Source organism: Myodes glareolus, chromosome 27 (genome assembly GCF_982192425.1).
Source record: "Myodes glareolus chromosome 27, mMyoGla1.1, whole genome shotgun sequence".
Classification (NCBI taxonomy): domain Eukaryota; kingdom Metazoa; phylum Chordata; class Mammalia; order Rodentia; family Cricetidae; genus Myodes; species Myodes glareolus.
In genome coordinates, this window is record NC_142052.1 from 35,035,765 (window position 1) to 35,054,273 (window position 18,509).

General features: G+C 44.4%; 1 pseudogene; it reads left to right on the forward strand.

The window, feature by feature from the left end:
- Positions 1 to 18,509, forward strand: part of LOC146889381 (uncharacterized) — an 89,396-nt pseudogene that overhangs the window by 39,202 nt on the left and 31,685 nt on the right.

The following is an 18,509-nucleotide window of genomic DNA, read 5'->3' on the forward strand; positions in this document are numbered from 1 at the left end:
TCTCCCCTATTATTGGAGCTCCAGTCTCACCTGTCAAGGGATCAATGCCGAAGTTCTACAACTGGCAGGTCCATTCATTGCAAATGCACGCTAGAGAACCAAAAATGGAGATTCCTACTTTATCTCTGCTCTCCAAAGTAGCACACGCTACACTATTAATTTCATCTGTTTTCTGTCTCCTCGGTGGACAGTCTCCACAAGGGAGGCAGCTTTGTCTTTTTAAGGTGATTTGTTCCCAGTGACCACAAGATACCAAGCACACCGTAGCCACTTTATAGTGAGTGGGTTTATGGACAGCAAGTACGTGCCTGGTAACTGAAAAAGGCTGTCCCTGACTTTATTAGTTATGTGTTTGTTACTACGATAAATCACATGATCCTAACAACTTAGAGAAGAAAAATGGCTATTTTTGGGTTTGCAATTCCAGATGGATAGGATCCATCCTGGTGGAGAAGACGCGGTAGCCACCAAGAACAGCATGACAGAGAACCAGGAAGCTAAACTGTCTCGGTCACTGTTCTATTGCTAAAGAGATACCATGACCACAACTCTTATCAAAGAAAACATTGAATTGGGGCTGGCTTACAGTTTGAGAGAGGCCAGTCCACTGTCATGATGGCAGGAAGCATGGTCTCACATAGGCTGGCATGGGACCGAGAGCTTACATTCTGATCTGTAGACAGACAGTAAAAAGAGACACAGGACATTTTGTGGACTCTTGAAACCTTAAAGCCCACCCCAGCAACACGCCTCCTCCAACAAGGCCTCCCAAATAGCCCCACTAGGAATCGAACATTCGAACATGTGAACCTATGGGAGCCGTTCTAATTCAATACCACACTGGCGAATCACATTTTCAACCATACACAGGAAGCAGAGAGAAAGCAGAAGTCACCTGAAGCTCTAAAACCTCAAAGCCCACCCCTAGAGATGTCCTTCCTTCTGTAAGGCTCCACCTCCCAAAGGCTCCGTAACCTTCTCAAATAGCCCCGCCAACTGAGGACCAAATGTTTGAACACGTGACCCGATGGGGTCATTTCCTATCCAAACTGCCGCAACTGGCTCTCAACGTATATTAATTATTGCTCTTCTTATAATTGTCCTTAAGGTGTTTCTACCCCTTCCAGAAACTGTAGCTCCAAGGATGAGCCATACTGGAACACATAAGAGGAAGGTTTCCACAAGAGGCCCGTCGACGGCAGAGCCTCGTGTTGCTGGCTGAGAGGGGCGCCCCTCAGATCTCATCACCTCTTATGTTTCTCTTCTTCCCAGTGTGGGTTCACATACTCAATATAGTCCTACTTTCCCCAGGAATCGCCTGGTATTTGAGGATTGCAAACAATGTGTGTGTGAATTCTCACATGTGTGTGGACATGCACACACATGTGCACAGAGACAGAGAGAGACAGACACACACACACACACACACACACACACAGAGAGAGAGAGAGAGAGAGAGAGAGAGAGAGAGAGAGAGAGAGAGAGACTTCCCAAAGACTCTACAATCTTAACCACGGGTCACCACTTTCGGGCTCCTGAGGCATGCATGCGTGTTCTCTCACGCTTGCTCTCACGGGAGTGTGTGCCACTATATGCGTGTGGATGTCAACTTGCAGAACTCAGTCCTCTATTTTCATCATCTGGGTCCCGGGAATCAACTCAGCTTATTGGGCTAGTGTAACAACTGCCTTTTATTAGCTCCTAAATTGCTCATTATTGAAACACTTGAATTGGTTGTACGAGGCATACATACCTTCAGTCTTCTCTTGAAACGTGTAAAGAGCTAGCTAATACCATTTTTACTGAGTCACAGAAAAGGGTGTTCATTTAGATAGGCCAGGAGCTTTATGTTTTCTTTGGCTCAGCATTTGTAGTGGCGTTTCAGTTGTGTTTTAATAAATAAGGCTTGCCTGAAATCCGAGAGTAAAACAGCCTCACTGGTCAGCCTTACAGACCAGGTTATGATAACACACACCTTTAATCCAAGTATCCATGATGATACACACCTTTAATCCTAGTAGCCACACTAGTTGCTGTAGAAACCTGGCGGTGCATGCCTTTAATCCCAGCCAAAGAGGTTTATAAAGCAGGAGGAAACAGCTCTCAACGCGCACCTGGTGCTTTGTAGGCCCCTCGTTTCCTTGGGAAGAACACCGTAACTCTCGCTTTCCTGCAAAGCCTTTTTCTGTGTGTTGACTTCATCTCAACACACGCAGGGACCTGCTCACGTCCCATATCGTGCCTCTGAGGAGTGGAAAGACAGAGAGCTGCCTTGCTAGGTCACACACCTCGTTACTGTTTGTACCTATTCACAGAAAGAAGTTCTGTGTCTCTGGTTTAGGAACGGTTTAACCACAATCAGAGCAAAAAGCCCTCATTTTCTCCAGTCTCAACCGAGAAGAGGGAAAAGCTAATTAACTTTGCAAGTGTCCTTCAGTTGATGGTTTTTGGATCCAATAAGTTAAATATAACAGTAATAGTAAAAGTTCATGTTAGTAACTTGAATTCTTGGGCATTCTTAGGTAGAAAACGCACAGAATAATTATAAAAAGTGTACATTAATATATAAGTATATATTACTATAATTGTATATTATATAGTGTATAATATATTACAATATAATATTAACATAGATATTATATTATCTAGTAGCCAAAGCAATCCAAAACAGTGTCTTAAATAACAGTTGAAGTATGGCTGCATGGCTGCCAAGCTCTCCCAGAGACACAAAGGTGGCCTCAGGCTTCCACACCTTCCTTCTCCAGCACCTTTTCCATCTTCATTTGAGTCCCGTCATAAACGAAACTATGTCGCTGCGTTATGGGCCCCGTACTCACTGAGAGTCAGGCAGGGAGTTTTTGGGTGAGAACCAGATTAGGGATGACTCATTAGAAGCCAAATGTGTGTATGGAAAAAAAGCTCCCCTAAAATGGCTCAAAAGCAAATATTTATAAACATGCTTTTAAAAGCACTGTGGCATGCCTGGGAGGAGGGTTAAACACCCTCTCTCTTCCCTGATGATGCCATTTTGGTCAAATAGCCTTGCTGTCCCTGGCGCTGACCTTGCTCTGAGTCTGTCAGAAATAGGGTTGCTATATTTGGTAGCGCGACCCTGGTTCTCTGTGCTTGCTGTTTTGAATATCGCTCTGTTTGGATGACCTCAACCCATCTCTCTTCTGAATGCCCGGAAAATTTATGTGCTTCTTGTGAAAATCTTGTTTCCTATAGATGTTTCTTTTGATTGAAACCTGCCCAGAGAGCGGAAGAGTGATTAAAAGTAGAAATGTGTTTCTTGCTGAGCAAGTGTTTGCCCGAGTATATCAGCCTATACTTGAATTCTGCACCACTACTTTGCCTATTGTTTGAAATGGCTCTCTTTATTCCTCGGTGAATTTAAAAAGCAGCTGCTTCAATTTGGATAGGTATTTTGGGTACCCAGCAGTTCTGGTTGATAAATTGGGCTTTTGTTTATTGCCTAGAGTCCTTGATTGGACTGATTTTCAGCTCCTACTATAGGAGGTAGCCATGCTGGTGTCGGAAGGCTCATGTGTTTCCATCTGATTCCCTCTGGAAACAGCAGCAGGGCCTGGGAGGTAATGGGCAAGGGGGCTAGCCCTCCCACTAGGCCAAGCCTCTGCCCCTTTTCTGTGGCTCTTTCTAGAAAGCTTAAATTTGTTGGTATCTTTTTTAAGGACATTGAGTGACATAGACTTGTATGAGTAAGAAACGTCCTCTTTCAGAGATGTGTTTCCTATTCAAGAGACCAACTCAGTCTTAAGTCTGTGTGGAGAGAAGATGGCGAGCTCCATGGGGCTCCCACTTTGCAGCCAGTGATACCTGTTTCTGCAGTACGTGCATTCTGGGACATCTATCTTGTAGGAACCCTGGCTACAGACACATCTGCCTCCCTTGGAGAAATGCCTGATAATGTGGCTTCTCTGTAGAGCACAGTCTCCCAAATTTCTGGAGTTTCCTTTACTGAGTATAAAAATATTAGCCACAGAAAAGGGAGAACTTCTGTGGTCTGTGACTGAGGGAGGCAGGTGGGAAAACTGGAACTTCGACTTCTTCCTTTCTGCCTCTGTAAAAGACGGCTTTTAGGTAACTGAGGTGTGTTACTTTTGTACCTGTTGTTGGCGTTTGTTTTGGTTTTGGTTGGGTTCTTTTTATTTTTTTTTTCCTGTAGTCCTGGCTGTCCTGTGATTCACTGTGCTGTAGACCAGGCTGGCCTCGAACTCACAGATCCGCCTGCCTCTGCCTCCCGAGTGCTGGGATTAAAGGGAAGTACCACCACATAACACATTTGTGGTTTTTAAAACCTTACTTGAAACCAAAAATGGTAAACAGTCTAGATGTCCATCGTCTGATGAATAGATAATAAAAATATGGTCCATTCACACTGTAGAATGTCAAGAAACAAGCAAAAACCAAGAGAGTTGCCACTACATGGATGAAGCTAGAAAGAACCACCCTGGGTGAGGTGACCCAGACCAGAAATGGAAACCAGTGTGTTTTCTCTTATATGTGCATGTTAGCTATTAGCTTTAACCATGTGTTCTTTATTCAGAATATCCAGAGCAGCTCCAAGGAAAGGGAAATATAGTGTAGCTATAAAGCCACAAAGAGGAAACCAGACCATGAGGATTAAGTGGGGAGGGTGGGAGGGGCTATGGGGAGCAATGAGCGCCATTCTTTGTAAACAAGGGCACTGCACCCTCTTAGCTCCCCATCAGGAGCAAACTCGACCTTCGTGTGATGTTTCATTCTCGTCATTTCAAGACTTGGTCCCTCCCTGCGACACAAAGTGAAGACACCTTTGCGTCACCTCTGGGGAGCCTTGAACGCCTTCTCCCTACACTAGGCCTCTTGACATACCTTAACCTTCTGTTATCTGGGGTTGTCCGCTTTCTTATTTGTTTACGGGATTTGTCCTGGCTTTCAGCAGCCTCCCTTCGGAATTTGCAGCTTTAGCTTGATGCCCATAATTATCTGCCTGATTAGGAAGTCACATGAAGCATTCGTCCAACGTTATCCAACAACATCCAACAACAGTAAATAATATCCAGTGGGCATAGGGTGAAGACACACGGGCCAGCCCTTGGAATCGGGCAAAGCACTTTCTGGCTTTTACCTGGAGGATTTCCTCACGTCATTCCTTTGGGATCTTGGCTGTGTTTTAGGTACTAGAGACACTGTGTGGAAGAATCACAGGAAAAAAAAAATGGCAACCCCAGAATCATTTAACGAGTTAAATCATTTCTTCTCTCCCTTTGGAAACTGTTCAGTGCTGGACCAGAAAAGGGGTGCGTGACTTTGAATTGAGTCATTCCAGGACATACTGACAGTTTTAGGATAATAGCTTAAATGAAAAGTCATGGCCAGGATTTGGGTGGCCAGGGGTTTGTTTGTAGTAAATACCCCCTAGTTTTTGCAATTCCCTTGTGCTTCAACGTGTATCAGTTTTTGCTAAGTTCATTTGAAAACAAGCATACGTGCCCGTTCTGGTCTACTAGGGAGAACAGAGGACACTCAGTGATTTACGAATGTATGGAAATAGATCAGACAGTTCGGCATGTGTTTGAAAGGAAGACAGTTAGACTGAGGGGGGCTGTTTGTTATTTTTTGACAATGGTTCTGAAGATGAGTCAGAGCGTAGGTGTGTGTGGGTAGATGGGTGGGTGGATACGTCTGTGGGTGTCAAAAAGAGACAGCCAGAGATAAATAGTGCAGACCTACACCTAGTAAATGACTATAATAGTAAAATCAATTTAAAGACACAGAGCCCTTTAGAATAGTGCTGGACAAACAGCGGCCACATACAGGAATATGTTAGGTGCCAATTGCTTCCCACAAAGAACTTAAACTGACTCTCCCTTCATAATACTAGTCCATTTTCATTTACTGTGTACTTGGTAACTGTGGGATATGAAACTCTGTATTTTGTTTCTGATAGTCAAAACCTTCTAAACATGGAAAGATTCAGATGAATTGGCTGTATTTCTTTTCCTAAAACATGGCCTTCACCTATTCATAAACCAACAGATGACAGCAGACAGCCTGGGAAGGCAGAAAAGACCCAGGGGGGATGAGAGGAGGGGAAGGACTTTTCTTCACAGCTACAGCCTGATGGTTTCCAAAATACCTCCCTTCAGATAGCAATGAAACAATTAAACATCATAAAAAAGAATTGGCTATACAGCTGCTTATCTGGGAGACTAATGTGGAGAGTCATGTAGAGAAATTCTATTTTAAAAATTCCCAAATTCTCACTATTCTGGCCACTCCCCCATTGTATTCCTGATTCCGGCAAGTTCCCAAGAGCTGGGAAATGGCTCAGGGGATAACCTGCTGTCTGTGATACCAGGGAGAGTTTGGGTCTCAAATGCCCATGTGAAAACACATGCATCAGTGTTGGGGTGGGGGTGGGCATCGTCAAATCCCAGGGAATCCCTGGCCTGCCAGTCTAGCAAAAACGGCAGTCTCACAAATCAGTGAGAGATCATTGCTGAAAAAAAAGCAATGTAAGAGGACATTGGGCACCAATCTCTGGCCTTGGCTGTGCGTGTACACAGATGCGTACACCCACACGCATGCAAACATGTACACGTGCCACATACAAAAAGATAGAGACATCACAAAGGCCACACAGAGTATCAGTGCAATCTTTGACACTCTAATAGTCTCACGTGACAGGCATGATCGATAAACATGCCCAGGGAGCATCTTTCAATTACAAAATTCTTTAAAATGTTTCATTACATTTACTTTTTCTATATTTATTTATTTATTATGTTCTGTCTGTGTGTATGCCTGAAGGCCAGAAGGGAGCACCAGATTCCATTGCAGATGGTTGTGAGCCACCATGTGGTTGCTGGGAATTGAACTCAGGACCTTTGGAAGAGCAGGCAATGCTCTTAACCTCTGAGCCATCTCTCCAGCCCTGCATTTACCTTTTTATATGCTACATTTACTTCTTATATACCACTAGTGTGTAGGTCAAAGGCTAACCTGTGAAAGTCAGGTCCCTTTGTCCAGCCAGGTGACTCCAGGGTCTGAGGTTGAGCAGCCCACACCTTTACCTGATGAGCCCCCTGGATATCCTGGAAACATTGACTTATGACACCCCCCCCCCGCTGTGTCTCTCTGCTGTGCTTTCTTCTGGACTTACAGCCTTGAACCTGATCTGGAGGAGTTCAACCTTTGGATTAAAGTTAAGTATGCTGGGGGGCTGGAGAGGTGACTCAGAGGTTAAGAGCACTGGCTGCTCTTCCAGAGATCCTGAGTTCAATTCCCAGCAACTATATGGTGGCTCACAACTATCGGTAATTTGATCTGGTTCCCTCTTCTGGCATGCAGACAGAACACTGTATACATAATAAATAAATTAACTTTAAAAAAAGTTAAGTATGCTGACACGCAATACTAGGATAACTGCTTTTTCAAATAGAATTTCCAAATTACAAAAGTAGTACATGCTGATTCTCAAAACTTTAGATAATATGGGAAGGCATTATTCACTGATTTAAGGGAAATTCATTTGAAAATACTATAACTACTTTAACTCAGTTTGCTGTTAACATAGGCTACTTACATAGTAAAGGGACATTTATTTAGTTTCAGTCTGGAGGTCCAGAGTCTGAAATGGGAGACGCGTGGTTTGGTCCCTGCTGGTGACTGTGAATGGTACCACATGGACATAAAGGAGCAAACCATCACATGCAAACCCTAAGGCAGGGTGGGGACAAGAGCCCTGCAAATATCCCGAGAGAACACACCTCAATGGCCTTCCACTAGACTGTAGTCCTAAGAGGTCCAGGGCGCCTCTCCTTATAGACACCCGTCACCCTAAGCACCCAACATTTACCCATGAACCTTTGAGAGACACTCAACAACCACGTTGTAACAGACACCAAAGGAGCAACAGTCTGGGCTCCGCTTTGTGCTCCACCGATACCAACTTCTCACTAACGCACAGGACTCTCTGGGAGAACGGGTGATACAAAGCCTTGGACCAGCAGCTCAGAAGACTCTCTGGTTGGTGGTCCAGCCACTATTGCAGTCTGGGGGACCACTCAGGACTGCACCCAGGGTTGTAGAGAGAATGGCTTCAGAATAGAGGGACTTAGGAAAAATGCCTGTCTATCTGAGGGTCTTTAGGAAAGAAACACACGCTTTCTGATGGCAACCTTCTCTTTCACTTCACCGTGAAAATCTCTCTACACAGTTACGTCTCTGATCCCTTACATTTCTTCACATATAGCCACATCTCTCTTATACATCATTTGCTCATTTACTCACTCATTCACTTATTCATACACTCACACACTTACACACTCACACACATACTCACACACTCATCCACTCACCCACATACACACTCATACACTCGCTCACACACTTACCCACATACACACTCACCCACATATTCATACACTCATACACTCGTCCACTTACTCACACACTCACTCACTCACTCACCCACAAACTCACACATTCACCCACATACACACTCATACACTGGTCCACTTACTCACATACTCACCATACTCACACACTCACCCACACATTCACACATTCACCCACATACTCACATACTCATACACTAATCCACTTACTCACACATTCACCTACACACTCATACACTTACACACTTACCCACATACTTACACACTCACCCACACACTCACACGCATACTCACACTCACCCACATACTCACACTCATACACTTGTCCACTTACTCACACACTCATACATACACAATCATACACTCACACTCATTCACATACTTACACACTCACCCACACACTCACACGCATACTCACACACACAATCATACATTCACACACACACTCAAATACTCGTCCACCTACTCACACACATATTCAAATACATACTCACACACTCACTCACACACTCACCTACACACTCACACACCTCTCTCAACCACCGGGCTCTGGACAATTATGAGTTACATACATAGGGTCCGACCCACTCCAATAACAATGAGAAGCACACAGTTTCTCTCAGGCTGGGGAGGTCGCTCTGGTTGGGCACGGTGGGTAAAGCAGGCACGTAGCTCTAAGTGGCCAGGGTTCCCAGACAGAGAGTAACACGGAAATTCAGGACTTAAACAATAAACAGTTAGTTGGCTGGACCTTGAGTCCAGCATCACAAGCCAAGGCCAGGAGTACGTGCAGAAAGTCAATTGCTGAAGAGAGTTCTGTCTTAATGTTATCAGCCTGACTTTGGTTCAAAACACAGACACCTGGGAACTTGGCCACCTGCATATTTTGCAGAGGCAACTGGTCGATTGTGAATCTACTCTAACGTCTAAGATCAGCTAAATGTGTAAAAAGCCGGCTTTGTAACTGAGAATATTACTATTTTTCTATGTCAGTCTGAGCTATGAAATCCTAGTATTATTTTTATTCATCAAAATTATGCATATTAAGCAGAAATCATCTTCCTGACCATCCACAGCTGGTATGTGTGGCTATGTATGTGTGTGTATACATGTACACACATATACATACATGTATGTATATGTGTGACCATATATACATATATGCATACATACAAGATAGACACATAAGCAGTGGGGAAATACCCATAACTATTTCTAGGAAAGGAATGTAGTGGCCCAAGAGAAAAATTACAGACAGAAGCAACCCCTTTTCAGAGTCTGTGGTCCTATAAGCCTTGCTTAGCGAGCGAGGCTTTCCCATCAGGGAGTCGTTCATCTGGTGGTCGACCCTGAGCTATCAGCTGTCATCTGCTCTGCTCCACGTTCTCCGTGGTCTCTGGCAAACTGCAATGTACCTGTGGCCCCTGCTAAAGCTTCTTACTTAGTGTAAGCCCAGTAAGAACCATGTCCCAGGCTGTTTGAGCTCAGAAAAAGGCAAGCAGCTTGGGCTGAAGATCGCCCCTGTTCTCATAAGGACACTCTATCTAAAGGCTTAACTTTTTTTTTTATTCACGGTTTCTATGTAGCTTTGGAGCCTCTCCTGGAACTAGCTCTTGTAGATTAGGCTGGCCTCGAACTCACAGAGATCCTCTGCCTCCCGAGGGCTGGGATTAAAGCCATGCACCACCACTACCCGGCAAGGCTTGCTTTTTTTTAACCTCACATGTGCCATGGTTGCTAAGATGTCAAATACCCATTAGCCAGTTTATAGATGATTAATGAGCTTCAAGCCTTCTCTTTCGAAACTCTGGTATAGAGTTCTTGGTGTTGAAGATTACAAGATACAGACGGTGTGGTGTGCGAGACAGCAGGCTAGCCTCAGGGTACAGTTTTCCGATTATTCTGTCATTCCAAAGTCTTTACAAGGAAGATTTATTCCTTGCTCAGACAGGGCCAGAGAGGGGAGCTTCACTCAGGGACCAGGACAGTGGCTCTAGTATTTTGTGGCTGCATCAGCTCCCTGCCGCTGGATTATAACAGGGCTGTTTCCACTCAGTTGTCATTGACCAGATAGCCACATGGTCTTCCTAACTTAAGTGAGTTCATGAAAAAAAAAAAAAGCTAAAGATGTGGTTAGCACTACCATCTTTCCCTTATACCAAACGTTTATTACTGACACCACACTTGGAACTATTTTTGTTACGTTTACTTATGGATTTATTATTTATTTACTTCGTGTGTGTGTGTGTGTGTGTGTGTGTGTGTGTTTACGTGCAGGTGCACACGCATGGAGGAGGCGCGAGAACCACTTCCAAACTTACATGCGTCAGTTCTTTCCTTCCCCATGTATGTCTCAGAGCAAAGTCAGGTCCTCAGGCTTGGCAGCAAGCTGAGCCGTTTTTTGGGCCCTTGACGTAAAACTTAATACCATCCAAAATAAAAGCGAAAATGATCCAAATTTCTTAATTATACCCATTCTCCACTCCTTCCACGCGCGTATTTGTGTGTGTGGCTGTATTTTGGAAAACTACGCCTTACTCATAAATACAGGTTGCAGCTTCATATTTTCCACAACATGTATTCAGGGAGAGAAATTACCCTGAAAGAGGGAAAATAATAGCAAACCCCCTTTTCTTTTCACGACTCGTTCCAATAGGGGTTACTCTGAACAAACAGTATGCCTAAGACTTGACAGTGCGTGCTCATTTCTGTCAAATCAGCTGTCTCTGGTTTCTGGAAGCCTGCGGGGTTTATTTCTTTTTCTTTATCTGGCTTGCCTAGGCTTTTACAGTTTCAGTGGTTTAGACAGCAAAATTCCCTGTTTGCATAGGTAACACTGTGCATTTGTTGTTGGTTTGCATGACGTGTTCAGAAACCTGCCAAACAACAACAAAATCCTTGAGAGAACTGGAGGAAACAATTCTAGCTGTAGAATTTCATCTTGGGGAAATCAACCAACTGGTCTAAAGAGATGTGTGTATGAGTTTGTCAGGTATACTATAATCATTATTTTCATGACAGAAATGGTCATCATTTGGAGACACAGTAATGATGTGACATCTAACAACATAACACGCAGCCATGAACAATGATGTTGAGTTAGTAATACTGAATGACGTTTCTCACAGGCTCTATGGCAGCAATATGTCTTTGTAATTTTTCTTTGTTGCTTCTTTGGATTTTCTTGAGACAGGATCTCACATAGCCCAGGCAGGTCTGAACTCACTATGTAACCAAGGGGGACCTTAGATTTCTGACCCCTCTTCCCTCCACTTCCAGAGTGTGGGAATCATACCTCACCCGGCTTTCCTTTGGGTTTTTCAGAAACTAATTATACGTGAATGTACACTATTGTAAATATAAAATATGTTTGCATTATTTAGTGTCCAACTTTTTCTAGGCATTCTAAATCTAACTGAATATTTTTCTCCATTGCATGTCTGTGTGGTCTATATAAAGAAACGATATCTATCTAAAGATAAGACTTTTTCTTTTATAAAATGTAACCTCATATTTAAAACATAATGGGTTTTAACCCTTCGATATAGCAAAGAAAAGAAAAATCATAAATACTACCTGATTACTTGCCTTTGCCTGGACAACAAGCAACAAACATCTTCCTGGTCATTGCCTGTACCTCTAATGGAGTCCTAAGTGTGCTGGGGTTGGGGAAATACACTGCTCCCGGGTAGGCTCCTGCCTCTGCTTCAAGTTTACAGCATTTGGAAAGACCACAGCTCACTCCTCACCCTCCCTCTGACGATGGTCAGCCCTTGTTCCTCTGAGACCACAAGTGTGCCTATTCTGTGTTGGCACGCAGGTTATAGGCAGACCTCATGGGAAACCTCTCAAAATCCTTTGTTCGATTCTCCAAGCCAAGATTATTTCCTTAAATTCGTGTTATACCTGAAAGGGGGCATGAGCGTCTTACTTTTCTTTGTCTTAATTTTCTTCCAGAAAAAGTCAGCACGCTGTCAGGAGAGTTGTCAGCTTCTAAGGTCGCTATTCTACTGGGAGTCATCCATGCGTGATGCTCACAGAAGCTAAATTATTTTCAAAGACAGAATACTTTTTTTTTTAACCATGGTTGAGCTCAAAGTGCAGTGAAGAACATAGCAATTTCCTCTAAGGACATTACGTTAGAGTTTGGATAACCTGCAGTAGATTTATGATGGTTGGAAGATGGAAAAGATGTCAATCACTTTCAGTAGCATAGAGACCTCAAGAACTGCACAAGTCACCTGGTAAAGCCATACATCTACCTCATCAGTGCATATGTAAACATCTCCCCAAATTTATCAGTCTCCGTTGAGCGTAGCTATTCCCACCTCTAACTTAATTGAAAGTCATGCAGTCTTTCAAAGACGAGGCTTACAGTCAAAAGAAGAAGAAAAAAAAATCCAAAATCAATCTTGGTTTTCTAGTGAAAAGCCAAACTGTATACTTTCCAGAAAATTATTATGAAATTCAGAGAAACACAGACTATTACTAGGGTGTCACGTATTTACCAAATTGTTGCGCCCAGACTTGCTTTGGCTGCTCTTGGTTTTCTGAGGCGGCTGAAAACAGGAAGGCTGATAGCCATCTACAGCTCACCCTCCTCCTGTCGACTGAGAGAAAATTCAGAGCTTTCTTTCCTAGCAGAAGACATGACATCAACCCTCATCATCAGTTGGGATTTTAATCGGGGGTGGGGAAAATCAGTCCCTGAGGGAAATAAAGTCAATACCCAGAGGTTACAGGTGAAGGAGAGAGGCTGGGACCCGATCCTTGCAAGGCCTCATGTTTCCTGGCAGCCTCTGGCTGGGTATTCTGATAAACAACCACATTGCTGAGGTACAGCCTCTGTCTTCATTTGTGACCCCTCCAGGGTCAGTGCTGAGAGTCTCCTAAAATGGCCTTTGGGTTCACACCTCAGCGCTATTTCTCTGCTTCCTTCCTGAAGTGGCCTGGGTCGTTTGCTCCTGAGTCACCACCATTCCCAGCCTGCCACGTCTGCCACTTTAGCCTTGGTAGAGGACCTTGGGCTATTCTGAGATATCCACTCTCGTCACGACCCAGGCTGGCTGCCAGCACGGTGCTTTCCCACAGCTGTAGGCAGGACACACATGAGTTAGGGTCACAGTAGCCAGAAGAAAGCGTTTAGAAAGAGAAGCGCACCATCATCCGAGAACTACCTGGGATCAGGGGGCGGGGCTAGCGTAGCTATGAAGGACCGGGTATAGCATTGCTGTCTGACAGCCACCATGGAGAGAGTGGAAAGGTTTGGATCTGATAAAGAAGCTGTAATGAAATGCGGAATACGTTCTTAAGCATCAGCTCAGGCTGTTCACCCTTCCACTGGCCTTCCCAGGCCGGCTTCTCCACACAACGCTCAGCCTCCAGCACGTTCACCAACATGAATCTCTATCTGAGGTTCCCACACACCGATCAGTGGGTCCATTTTCATGCCTTTGAACACTGGCACCGTTAAACTATACATCACGTTATTTATGGGATGTCTCGCGAGTGTTCAGGCCTTTGCTTCCTTTTTGTTTTTAGACTATGCTTTTCTAGAGATGGGCAGTTTCTTTGGCTAACCTAAATAACTATATTGTTATATGCTGTATAACCTGTGGATGGTTGGCCCTGATTCTAGCTTAACTAGTAAATCTATATATGAATTACTTGACTGCATTTATCAAAATGTACATAACTCTCGGTGCGTCTTTGTTTAGGTACCTGAATTATATGTGTATGCATGTCTCATGACTCAGCCGATAGCTTTTTCTAAAGTATGGCCATCTGCCTTCAAAGTTCCCCATTATCAACAACAGCAGTTTTATCTTTGATTCTGCTTTATCGTTATTATTGTTGCTGCTGACAGCCAACTTTTAGCTAAAAAACAGTGCATGCAAAAAGTACTGACCCCTGGTCCTGGATGACTGCTTGGTCACACACCACTGAGACTGCTCCCCCTTCTGACACTGGCTAACCTGTCTCTCCATCAATGCTATATATAATAGACTCACTAAGAATCTGGCCGCTGGGGAGTCTCCACCCAAGTGCCCAGCTCACCGGATCCCAGCCTTATTTTAAGTGAGTCTGACTTTCTTCATCTCACCTTGCTCCCAGTCAGGATTCCGGGGATCAGCTTCACGGGCCATGGTCCCTGGTAACCTGTAACTGACTGCATGTCACTATGAATCGACCTATCTGAGCTATTTCATGTAAGGGGAATCATGCAACATTTATCTTTTTGCGTTAATTTCATTCAAGTTTTGTCTATACTGTAGCATACATCAAAACTTCCCCCTAATGGCTAAATAAGAGTCTATTGCATCTATATGCAGATGGTCCTTGATTTGCAACGGAGCCGGAGCCCAATAAAAGCAGGATCTATTGAAAATACTGCAAGTCAAACCAGACATGGTAGCACTCATCTATAATTCCATCACTTGTCAGGGCACAGGCAGGGGGACTAAGAGAGAGTCCAAGGCCAGCTTCTACTACATAGCATAGCTGGAGAGGAGCCTAGGTGACAAAGATCCCCTCCTCCCATCTTAAAAAGAAAGTAGTTTACGTCAAGACAGTATTTTAATACACCTGTCTTGGTTAGGGTTTCTATAGGTGTGAGGAAACACCATGGTCAAAGCATCTTGGGGAGGAAAGGGTTTATCTGACTTCCATTTTCATATCACTGTTCGGCATCAAAGGAAGTCAGGACAGGAAACCAAGTGGGCAGGACCTGGAGGCAGGAGCTGATGCAGAGGCCATGGAGGGGTGCTGCTTACTGACTTGCTCTCCACGGCTTGCCCAGCCTGCTTTCTTACAGCACCCAGGACCACCAGCTCAGAGACAGCACCACCCACTATAGGCAGGGCCCTCCCACATCAATCATGAATTAAGAACATGCCCTAGAGATTTACGTACAGCTCGATCTTAGGGAGTTATTTTATTAACTTCATTCCCTCCTCTCGGATGAAGACATAAAATAACAGTACGATTGACCCCTTGTCAACGTGACATACAAACATCACATTAAGTCACAGCCTTTCCTTTCTTGTTCATCTCCCATATTACATGTTCATATCAATACCACAATGTCAGGCATTTTACAAACTTACAAATTCCCACAGTCTTTACAAATTCAGACACTTTAAAATTCAATCTGTTTAAAAATCCAAAGTCTCTTTTGAAACCAAAAATCTCTAAAAAAAAAAATTCATCTCTCAACTGGGATTTTGTAAAACAAAAAAAAAAAATAAGTTAAATACTTTCTCATTTCAAGAGGGAGGAAGCAGGGCACAGTCACAATCTAAGCAAAGCAAAACTAAGCTCCAACTGTAAATAACACAATGTCCAACATCTGGGAATCACTCAGGGATCTTCTGGGCTCCTCCAACGGACTTGGTCATTTCTCCAGCTCCATCCTCTGGAGCATATACAGCTTGGCTTTTAGACTCCCACTAATCCAGTCTACTGTTGCTACTGTTCCTGGTAGTCATCCATGGTAACTGGCATCCACTGCAGCTGGGCACCAGTACCCTCTCCTGGGCTCTTTTTAGGGACCCCAGCCCTGCCACACAGCGCAAAGTACCAGCCACCCTCCATGATGTCTTCATACCTTCAGAATCAGTACCGCCTGGAAGACTCTTACACCACCAAGTCTGGCTGCCAACAGGAGGTGCGACCTTGGCCACTTCTGGAACACAGCTTCTGTGTCCTTGCTGGCCCTGAGAAAACCCTTCACAGAAGCCTTCACCTCAGTGATGCTGGCCCCTTAATCTCAGCCGATTCTTCAGCCCCAGATGACCAGTATCTATGATCTCAGCAGAGCAAAGCATTCACTTCAGTGGTTTAATTAATCACACCGGATTCTTCAGTCTTGGCTAATCCGATTCTTAGCTCAGATGGCCTGGTAGAACCTTCACTTCCCTCTGAAGCCTCACAAGCCATGTGCACCTTCAGCATTCCTGTCTCCCAAGCTCCCACAGAGCAGCTCACTGAACTCTCAACACTCAGTAGCTTCTTTGCCCAAAGTCCTTCCACAATCCTCCTTGAAACATGGTCAAATCTGTCGCGGCAACCCTCCCTAATTCCGCTACCAATTTGTCTTAGTTAGAGTTTCTATTGCTGTGATGAAACACCATGACCAAGGCAACTTGGTTGGAGAGTTTATTTGACTTATATTTTCCTATCATCATTGAACACCTAACCTAGTGAACACTGTAGCTTAGCCTCCCTGGCTTTCATGTGCTCAAAACATGCACCTTGGCCTCTAGATAGGCCCTGAGAGAATCACATTGCAGGTCACTAAACTGGGAAAGATCCATAATGCGTTTGCTACTGAGTGCATATCATTCTTCAGTTGGGGTCTGCATGGTTCCCCAACCTTCCATTCCTTCACGTGTTGGTAGACAAGAGCTGTTTCTGTCTCGAGGAATAAATCACCGCTATAAATGGTGTGGCTAACAGCAGCGCCCATGTAGCTAAGTCCTTGATGTAAACTCTTTGGCCTGAGAGTAGAATACCAAAGTGGTTTGTGTTTAAGACCCAAAATAGTGTTTATGTTTCAGCAAATGGTAGGATCTCAAGGGCCACACAGCCAAGTTATTGCTTCTCTAGCTACAAATATCCGTGAGGAACAAAGGCAGAAGCCTCCAGACTCATGCATGTGACTTTGGTATGCAGTGATGGTGGGTAAGATGGCTGAGTCTCTTTTTTGGAAATATCTAAACTAGGGGATTCCTTAATGCGCTGCTTCTGAAGAGTGTTTGTTCTATTAGATTCTCTCCCAAGACACGGGCTAGTCATATTGGGCCAGGGTTAATGCTGGCTTGCCTCTGGCCCCTTTCCCGATAGCTGATGATGATCTTTTCTCTTACCTCGTGAGTAGCTCGAAAGTTAGGCCTGAAATCATTGGCCTGGGTGTGTCTCCCAGTCAGTGCCGTGTCTCGGGACTGTTAGTTCCTGCAGCTGGGAAGTAGACAGGAGTTGCTGTTTGCCTGTTCTGGTTCCTTCCTCTTTTCCTCACTGATGGCTCTCCCATTTGGGGAAGAGTAACATGCTTAGGAAAAGAAGACTTTAATTCCCACTGTCCTCTACAGACAGAACTCTGAATCCCGCTCTAGTCAGGTAAGCTAATGTTTTGGATTGGGAGGGAGGGGCGGGGGGGGGGTAGGTTCAGTAAAGAGCTTCAAAATAGAGTTGACAGTTGAAAATGCCTTTCGTCCTTCACTGTTTGACGTTTCTTCTGACCCCTGGTGCAACGCTGGAGACAGAGCTGCTGCATAATGACAGACAACAAAGGGGGAAATTACGATGCCACAGAGAATTCAGCCTCAGCAGATCTGGGCTGCTGGTCACTACCTCCTCCTGACGGGTGTCCCCCTCCAGACTAATGCCAGATATAAAGAACTCTTTCAGGCTATTTTTGTCTGAGGATTCTTGACAGATATATATTCTGTGAGAAAATCAGATTCAGAGTCAGCATTACAGAGAAATTCTGGACAGTGGTACAATCTGAGTTTCCCAACATATATCCTTTCAAACAATAAAGTATAAGAAAACTAAATGAAACCCTAGAAAGTCTCCCCTCCCCCCCCCGAGTTCCTGTAAACAGAAGACAGAGTTTCCAAAGTCAAACTCACCGAAAATAGGAAAATAAACAGGGGACCCCAGCAAGCTGCCTCCCACCCTCCCGATGGGAGTTCATGGGTAGCTGTGGAAAATCAAGACGATCTAAGACCACACCTGGGAGAGGAAGTTTGGTAACGCTAAGGGGTACTTACCACTGGCCCTTTGTGAAGGACCATCATGGAAGAGCAAGGCATCCCATGAAAAGAGTGGAGAGGAAATCAGATGACCTTTGGGGGCATCACAGTGATTGAAGAAATGTCCCTCGAAATCAGAAGAAAACCAAAGATAAAATCTCTTTTGAAATAACTCCTTCATCTGGCGAAGGACAGCGATACAGACGGAGACCCACATTGGAGCACCGGACTGAGCCCCCCAAGGTCCAAATGAGGAGCAGAAGGAGGAAGAACATGAAAAACGAAATCAGGACTGCGAGGGATGCTTTCACCCACTGATACAAGGGAACGGATCTAATGAGAGTTTACC